The sequence below is a fragment of the Cynara cardunculus genome, assembly GCF_001531365.2.
Source record: "Cynara cardunculus var. scolymus isolate 2C chromosome LG 16, CcrdV1, whole genome shotgun sequence".
In the NCBI taxonomy this organism is placed as follows: domain Eukaryota; kingdom Viridiplantae; phylum Streptophyta; class Magnoliopsida; order Asterales; family Asteraceae; genus Cynara; species Cynara cardunculus.
The window spans coordinates 6,153,471-6,162,794 of NC_037543.1; positions in this window are offsets into that span (position 1 = coordinate 6,153,471).

Here is a 9,324-nt window from a genome sequence, read left to right on the forward strand (position 1 = left end):
GATAAGCAAATGCAAGTGTAGACATGATTCTACAAGAGCTTAAAATGCTCAAAACACTCACTAGCGGGTTGGATATCCAAGTTAATAAAAAAAATTGCTCTTATTTTAGTTGCATATTATTATACATTGATTTGCTTCCATTTTAGTATATTTTGCCATAATATCAAAACGTTTTGTGTCATATTTAGACTGAGTCATCTTCGAAGATCACTGGTCGAGTCCTTCCAAGGTAACTAAGAATTTTTCTTAACTGTTCTTCAAAGCCTCATTAGTCTATTATATCAGAGTTAAACTTACGATATGTATCCTTAATAGTGAGATGAAGAAAGTAGTGTCAAAATACAACTATGAAAAGGAGTTTAGTTCAGATGTACTTCATCATTAAAAATAAAATGGAAACAAACTTATTGTACTGATGTGCTAGATATTGTATCTCTACAACATTAAGTGGTAACTCATGCATGTATAAATATGTTAACAATATCACCTTTTCAATTAATATAATGGTAAGACCAAGTATCGTATTCTAGAGGATAAGTATTATAGGTTGCAAGATCTCAAGATGAAAGACTAACTTCAGATGGTGAATTCGAAGAAGTATTTTTGATGAGGTGTTTTATAACTACTCATGTGAACAAATAATAAAAAGAAGTTAGGGTGTATGGATCCGTTAAGATATTCAACCAAATAAAGTTGGCAGAATGTTAGAGTAACACATATCCATAAACTTAACCTTTATATCGAATGTTAGAGTAACACATATCCATAAACTTAACCTTTATATCTCTATGTAATGTTAGAGTCTAGACAATGGCTCAAATCTTCCCTTATATAAGGTAAATGGAACGAAAACGACTCTCAACTATTCTAAGTAGCTCTCTCAAGTATACTTCCATATCATTCAAGTTAACTTGTGTTTGTTAGTTTATCTCTAAGTCCAACACACTTTAACACTTTTAAACAAGTATCAACTTATCCATGTATGTTATTTTGCAATATATACTTGAAAGATACAGTTGGAGATATTTTTTATTTGATTAACAACTTCCACCACCAAAAATTGGTTTTTAATCTTAACTTGCCGCATCATAAATATAAAAAAGCCATTAAAGGAAATTAAAGTACAAGAATATAAAAGACAATAATGGAAGACGCACTAAATAAGAGAATTGTAAAACTTAAAAGCTTCTTGGAAATTAAAAAGAACAACAGAAGAAGTATCTAAGATGAAGCTATATCTGCTTACGTAACTACTAGATTGCTTGCTCAAAAGTGCCCAACACCCCTCGTCTTTTTTATACTAGGAAAACGGGACAGAAGTGCCAAATGATAAAACTTTTATTCAACTTTAACAAAAGCTAATGCTAGGTCATTATGCATAAAAGAGGGTACAAAGATATGAGATCAATTTAGTATCATAAGATCTCCAATATATGAAGTCAAGTAGCTATAAATGAGGTAGATAAGATCACAAAAAATCCATACAAAAAGTCATAGGAATTATTCTGCAGCGCATGTTGTAGCATCCTTCCAACATTCATTTCTAATACCTCGATTTTTAACCCAAAAGTCATCAAACTAGATTGTTTTTACTTCCAAACTCCATAAATAATAAATATGTAAAATGATAACGGATAAGACTCAATTAACAAGAGAAAAATGGAGAAGTTATACTATATTATTTATAATATATTATAAAGCATTTGACAAAAACTCTTAAAAATCATTTTTTATGCATGAAATACTATTTATTGATACATTTTACTTAAAATTCAAGATTACAAATAAATTGTGCATAAGTACAATTTATTAAAACTTTATGTTTGAATTCGTGTAATTAACTGCAGATAAACATAATCAAATAGAGAATAAACATCTCATTTTAAAATATAAAAAATCTAAAATATAATTATGATAATTATTGAGTTCTAACAGAATACTTAATTATTATCTTTATAAAAAAATATATTATTAAACCTAAATTAAGTTACTTCGTTACGTTAAATTAAATTATAATAAAAAATTTGAATTAAAAAAAATACACAAACAAGAACTTTTAAATAATTAATTTGATACTAATATTGATATATTTTTTGCAAATTTTATATGATATTTTCAAATTTATATTTTTTCAAAAATAAAAACATCATTGTTTTCTCAAAATCACATAAAATAATATTATATCGACATGGAAAAAAATAAAACGGAACATTGAAATAAAAATGTGTCTCGATGCATTGCAGGAGTACCATTCTAGTCAATATAAATAATAATATGTATTTTCAGTTAATTTTTTTCTCAATCATAAAGAAGAGATTTTATAAGGGTTTAAACCCGATGCCTTGCACAATAAGTCAATCACATGATGGACCGGTCATCAAAAAAGCATCGCAATCATTTTGGTGGTAAGAAATTCCCATACTTGAACTTCCGTCCAACCATCATTCCTCGGTTGTATAAGGCCTTTGACTTTGGGTAAAACCAGTGGGGTGTGGGTGTTTTGACCATCCTTTGGATGGATTTGAGGACAAGATAAACAGATACGCCGATGAAAACTTGAACCATATTTTTTATCTACCACTTGCATAAGAGGCTCAAACACGAAGTGGTTATCTATTATTTTCTAGACAAGGTAACATGCGTAAGTTGTTTGAGGAGGCAATATTTGGGACAAAATCCGGCAGAGTAACAATATGCACGAAGAAGATGATCTACAATCAGTGAATGAAGCCTTATATAGCCACCGACGGTTAAGTCGGTTATTTTTTTGCAGGAAGTCATGTGTGTTCCCAACATACGCGACTATTCGGGTGTATGGCTGGAAAACAACGACCGGATCCGTTTCTTACGTGCGGGTTCTTTTTCGGGACCGTCGCCAGGGGCTCTGTCCCTTGGAACCCCACTAGGGGCGCTGCCCCTGGACCCCGCATTCACGAGATCAACTTAACTTATACGAGCGTGCACTCCGCACTCGAATTGTTTCACATTAATCCCGATCATACCAAATAGCTTGATGACACTAAAATCACCAACACTTTCCTTGCGTGAGTTAATTTAATTTGGTTTTGGGTTAGTGAATTAAAATTAAATTAAGCCAATGAATCCATTTAGTTAGGATTAGTGTCTTATTTGGGTAGACATTGATCTACTTGACTCTTGGTTTGTGACTCTAACTAATTAGGGGCTGTTTACCAAATGCTTACTCGGGTAAGCACTTACCAAGTCAAGTTACCTCATCGGATGAATATGGTAAGGACCAAGAATCTTACCCAAAAATAGCGAGACAATGACCAAGATTCTTACCCGGTAAGTGAGGGCGACGACTCTTACCATGGTAAGCACTTACCGGGTAAATTGTTGCATGCAATGTCGTTTTGGTGGACTAAAATCTTACCCAATAAGTAAATAATAGTGTTAAATTTTATTGATAAGCACTTACCAGGTAAGTATTTGGTAAACGACCCCCTACTATAAATTGTTGATCATGTTCATCCAAATTTGAGTATGAAAAAGGAGCATTATCATCTCTTCTTTTTTAGACCTGATGATCTTTATGCATGTTTGAATCGTCGGTTTGTTTTTATTTTGGTCATTGATGTAATCCAAATTTGGGCCAATTTAGGGGACGTTTATAAAATTTTTACTTAGGGTAAGCTTTTACCAAGTCACATTCTCTTACCGGATGAATATGGTAAGGACCAAGAATCTTACATGGTAAGAGCGAAGACAAGGACCGAGAGTCTTACCCGGTAAGTAATGGCGACGACTCTTACCACGGTTAGCGCTTATCGGGTAGATTGTTACATACGATGTCGTTTGGGTAGACTAAAATCTTACCCGGTAAGTAAGCGATATAATTGAATTTTACCATAGATATAAACACACATGTCTATCTTGATACTTTGAAACTCTTCTTATCCATAAATTTGATTGTTTTCGTTGGGTAACTGATATGTGTAAATTTTTTAATTATTGGGTTTTATTACCATAAGTATTACTTGATGTAAGCATGACAACTTATATATTTCTTTTACCTTCTTGTTTTTAGGCTTCGTTGATTTTAATTTGATCACGATCCTGATCGGTTCCAACTATATGCAATGGAGAGCACAAATAGAATTTTACCTTCAGTTTAATCAGGAGATTGATGATTGCCTAAAATTAAAAAAAAAACAGTCGAATTAACTTAGAATAGTATTGTAATTGACATCAATACTCGTGCTAAATGGCACAAACCAAATAGGATGGCTAAGAGTGTGATAAGATTTTCCATAGGTAAAGTACATAGAGGATCCATAGAAGAACCTGAAAAATGCAGTTGATTGACTATCTAAAGAACAATTAATAAGAACAAGGTAAGGAGCACGTATAATAATTGGTACGATTGGCCTGTGATATTACAGCTCAAGATAAAAAATGGGATTTTAACAAACTCGTTTATGCGTGATGTGAGGAACTAGAGAGAATTGAGAAAGAAGTGCCTATGATCTATCTGTTAGAGAAACCTAAAGAAAAGGAAGAAAACAAGCACAATCTGACGCAGAGACTACCAACTTCAACGCTAAGGGAAAAACTACAAAAAAGAAAGGCTCCAAAACTTTTAAGTATAAGTGCTACTTTTGCAAGAAAGTTGGGCAAATGAAGAAGGAATGCAGTGGCTTCAAGGCCTGTACGGTTAAGAAGGGTAAGGTTTTCCCAAACTCAATAATTTTTTTAGAAGTTCATTTTATTAACATCACTCTAATCAATTATTGGATTGATTCAGCATCACCAATTCATATTACCACTTCAGTGCAGGGTATGACGAAATGGAGAAAACCCTGGAAGTATGAACAACAAGTTTGTATAGGAAATGGAGCTAAAGTTGCAGTCAAGGCTATAGGAATACTGGAACTAGATTTAGGACTAGAAAAATCTATTTACGTGTACAATGTTTATATTATTCCCTCACTTAAACAATGTAGAAAATGGTCAAAGTGCCTCGGACGTCATTTGATTCTACCACGAAGGTATGTGGAGAACGGTATAGGTCATGAACAAATTACACGGCATGCTACAACGAAACTAGTTTTGTATAACGTTAATATATGTTTAAATGTCTTTATAGATTGTTTTGTAGGTCTAAATAATTGTGCGTCAGATATAAATATGTAAAATTGTTATAAGTTGATAAGACATTTTTGGACGTTTTGACAAGGTTTTAAGACGCTTTTTAAATAAGCGTCATATTAGTTTTTTATACAACATTATTTAATAAAACGTCTCCAAAAAACAAGGATCCTTTAAAAATTTATGCTTATAAGATATTTTTTAAGAGAATTTTCAACAGTTTATTTATAATTTCTTTAAAATAGAGAACCAAAAGTTAAAATCACTAAAAAAATTACATTCAACTTCAACAAATTCTCTATTTTAGAGATTTTAATATAAATTATATTATTATAATATTCTCTAATTTATTATCTCAGTACATTTTTTAAAATAAACCTTATATAAAACAATACAATTCAATTTCATTGGTGAAATTTAATAAAATAATCATTTTTTTCTCAACATCAAGTTTTAGAGAATTCTCTAAACTTTGAGTTATTTCCATGTGTTCTCTATTTTAGATAACATTATAGAGAATCTGTTTGAGTAATACAGAGAATAAACCTACATTTTCTCCATTTTAGAGAATCTGTTAAAGATGCTCTAATAATGATGGATGAAGGATCGTGTGAGAAGGGATGTTACGGTGAAAAACGTAAGAAGAGATCTGAACCTTTGATCACTTTTAATCTCATGCTCACCAATGAATTACGTTTTAGAAGGGAGCTGATCCACTACATCTCGGTGCACCTCATTAGTGTTAACATTCAATTAAGATTGATATAAGGGTGAAGATCTCTTCTTACGCTTTTCATCATAACTTTCTTTCTCACCGAAACCCAACCCTTAATAATGTCATATAAAAACTAACTGAACATTTTATTATAAAAATATCTTAAAATTTTGTTAAAATGTCCAAAAGCATTCTATTAACTAATTGTAACACTTTTAAATATGACACACAATTATTTTCTCCTATAAACTTGTGTCATATAAAAACGTCTATAAATATTTGATATCTTTTAAAACCCATTTTCTTTGTAGTGACGGTACTACTTGCTATAGTTTGGTTGGTTTCGCAATCTTTTTCGCTCATGGTTTAGTTACAATTGCATATATTAAGGGGCCGTTTACCCAAATGCTTGCTCGGTAAGTGCTCATAGTAAGAGTCAACACTATAATTTTTTTTATAGGATAAGATTGTAGTATATCAAAATGTATCCTATGCAACAATTTACCTGGTAAGTGCTTACCTGGTAAATGTTTACCCGAGTAAAAGTCGTCACATTCACTTACCGAGTAAGACTCTCCATTCTTATCATCTTTCTTACCAAGTAAGATTCTTGGCTCTTGCCATGTTCATCCAGTGAGCAAAATTGTCCAGTAAGTACTTACTGGGTAAACATTTAGTAAACTACCCATAAGTTTTTAAATTTGTCGTCTTAATTGGAATGCAGTTTAAAATGTTGTTAATGGGAACACAAAACATATCGTCCATCTTGTTAACTAACTTTATTGTTGGGGTGTTTGTGATACTGTTTTGATGTGGTTTGAGTCCAAACTACAAATTGCACCTTAAAGTGATCGTGGTCCAAAAAAATAAAGAGTTTCAGTACATCTAATTCCTAAATACATATTGCATAATTAAAAATAGTTAGGGGCTGTTTGGCAGTTGCTGAATGATTTTGTGCAGAATGGTTAAGTGGTCAGAATGATTAAGAGGGTCAGAATGATTAAGTGCTGAATGAAATATGGTTGTTTGGTAAATATTCTCTGAATGATAACAAATTACCATTTTAACCCTCTGTATAATTTAGTGCCGAATGAAATATAACTGTTTGGCAGATATCTGAATAAAACAATTACTTTGTAAATGTAACATTACAAGTTTTCATATTAATCCAAACCACATAACATTACTTGTTTAAATTCTTAAAAAAAATAAAAATCAAATTCCAATATAATTAATTATCCCATCGATAAGCTGTCCATCTTCACAAACCTCCATAACCTAATGAATAGAAAGTTTATCTTCCTAAGCACCTAAATTCAACTATATTTGCTTGCCCACTTAAATGCTGCATAATCTGAATCTCTCTTCTCATATCCTCTTTATCTCCTTTTGGTTTGCCGAGAATCGTGTTCGATTTGAAAACCCTTTTGGGGCTTGACAGTGGCTGTGGTTTTCTCGCCGGAGTTTGGGTTGCCGGAGGTGGGGATTTGGTGTAGAGTATGTTGGGGTCGTCGGATCTTTGATTTGAGTGAAAAACTACATCGGAAAACCCAGATGAAAATGGTGATGGAAAACCCAGATGAAAATGATGCGAGTTTTGCTGATGCATATACCCATTTTTTGGTGGATTGATGGAAAACCCAGATGAAAATGGTGAGATTTGGTGAAGAATTTGACAACCCAGATGGAGATTTTGGAGGAGATTTTTTTTGGGGGGGATGCGATGTGAAGGAATCGCTGGTGTAGAAAGGGCTGTAGATGGAGACGGTGGAGGCGACAACCGGCGAAGATGTGGAAGGCCGGAGATGGAGACGGTGAAGGTGACCGGAGATGGAGACGGTGGAAATCGTGAAGGCTATGCTGGAAGACTCCTCGGCTTGTGAAAGCGACGATGGAAGAGAGGGAAGGATTGTGATGCTGGAAGAGAGGAGTGGGAAGGGTAAATATGGAACAAATGATATCTGAATGGTTGAGTGAACTACTAGACACAAAATGGTTAAGAGGGTCATGTAACCATTAAGAGGTTTATTTTTTTTTGCCAAACAGTTTTTACCTCTTACCGATTAAGAGGTTGGCTCTTAATGTCACCATTAAGAGCCAAACAAACAGCCCCTAAGAAGTAAAAAAATCAACTTCAAACTAAATTGGAGATGTGAGTTGTGACGTGTCCAACTAATTTATTAATATTGTCAATTGTCATATTAGATCAAACTCAAAGTCCAAAAATATTACATAAATAATAAATTATTCTAGATATATATATATATATAGGGTGAAGTTCAAATGTTAACCAAAGTTTTTGTGTTAACTTTGTTAACCGATCTTGGCCATTCAATCTTTCAATAAACGGTTGTGATTAATCATGATAAAAACTTATTTTTTTTTAATTTTAAAATTTCATAAATATAAGTGAACAAAGTTGAAAAGGGTATTTAGGTAATTTTTTATGTAACTCCCATATCATTAATTGGGAGTTACAAAATCAAAAAATTATATGATTTTTGTTTATGTAAAACCATATGAACACAACTATATACATATGAACCATTGTGTCAAATTCGAACAAAAAATCGACATATATATGAACTTTGGTTGCATATCATTTATAAACACAATATGAACATAATAAGAATAACTGCTATACGAAATGAAATAAATAAAAAAACATGTATGAACACGATATGAACAGCTTGTAAACAATAGTTTCTTCATTATAAACATATTCAAGAGCGATCATTTGTCAATTGGAGTTTTATACATGCATTGCATCCACGCCGTTTAAGGTTCACCTCTTGTTCATATATGTTTCTGGTCTTATGTGGTTGTTCACCCCTTGTTCATATCGTATAAAATATATGAACACAAAACCCCGACGCTATGAACACCGGGTGCAAACACTTACACAAATATAAAAATTTGGTATCAAGCTTAAAGAATAACACTTGTGTTAATATGATAGAAGTAACATAAAAACGATAGTTTATGATTCATAAAAGTCGGTAATAGGACAATATGAAAATGAGTCGTGCATGTACTTCCATTTGAACATGTGAATTAGATACGTATTAATAATTAAAGAAAAAACTTATCAACACAATATGAACTACAAGAAACACAACACATCATAATAAACATAATTTCGATTAAAACGAGTTTAATAAAAATATTAATCCATTACCAAGACATTCGCTTTGGTTAATTTCTTCACTTCCCGAACTCGAACTCCGGTTGTCACCATAAACCATTTTAATCTTCTCAATGTTGTCGATTTTTTTCAATGTGTTTATCTATAATAGCTTGAACGATACCGAAGATTTTACTACCATGTTTCCTCCACGAATCAAAAACTCATAAAACAATAAAAATGGAAGATCAAGAATAAAAAAATAAATAAAAATATCAATATTATAAATGTATATTTTTAGGAATTTTATGACTTTGTAACTCCTCTTTAATGGTATGGGAGTTAGATAGCAAATGAAATGACTCAATTACCCTTG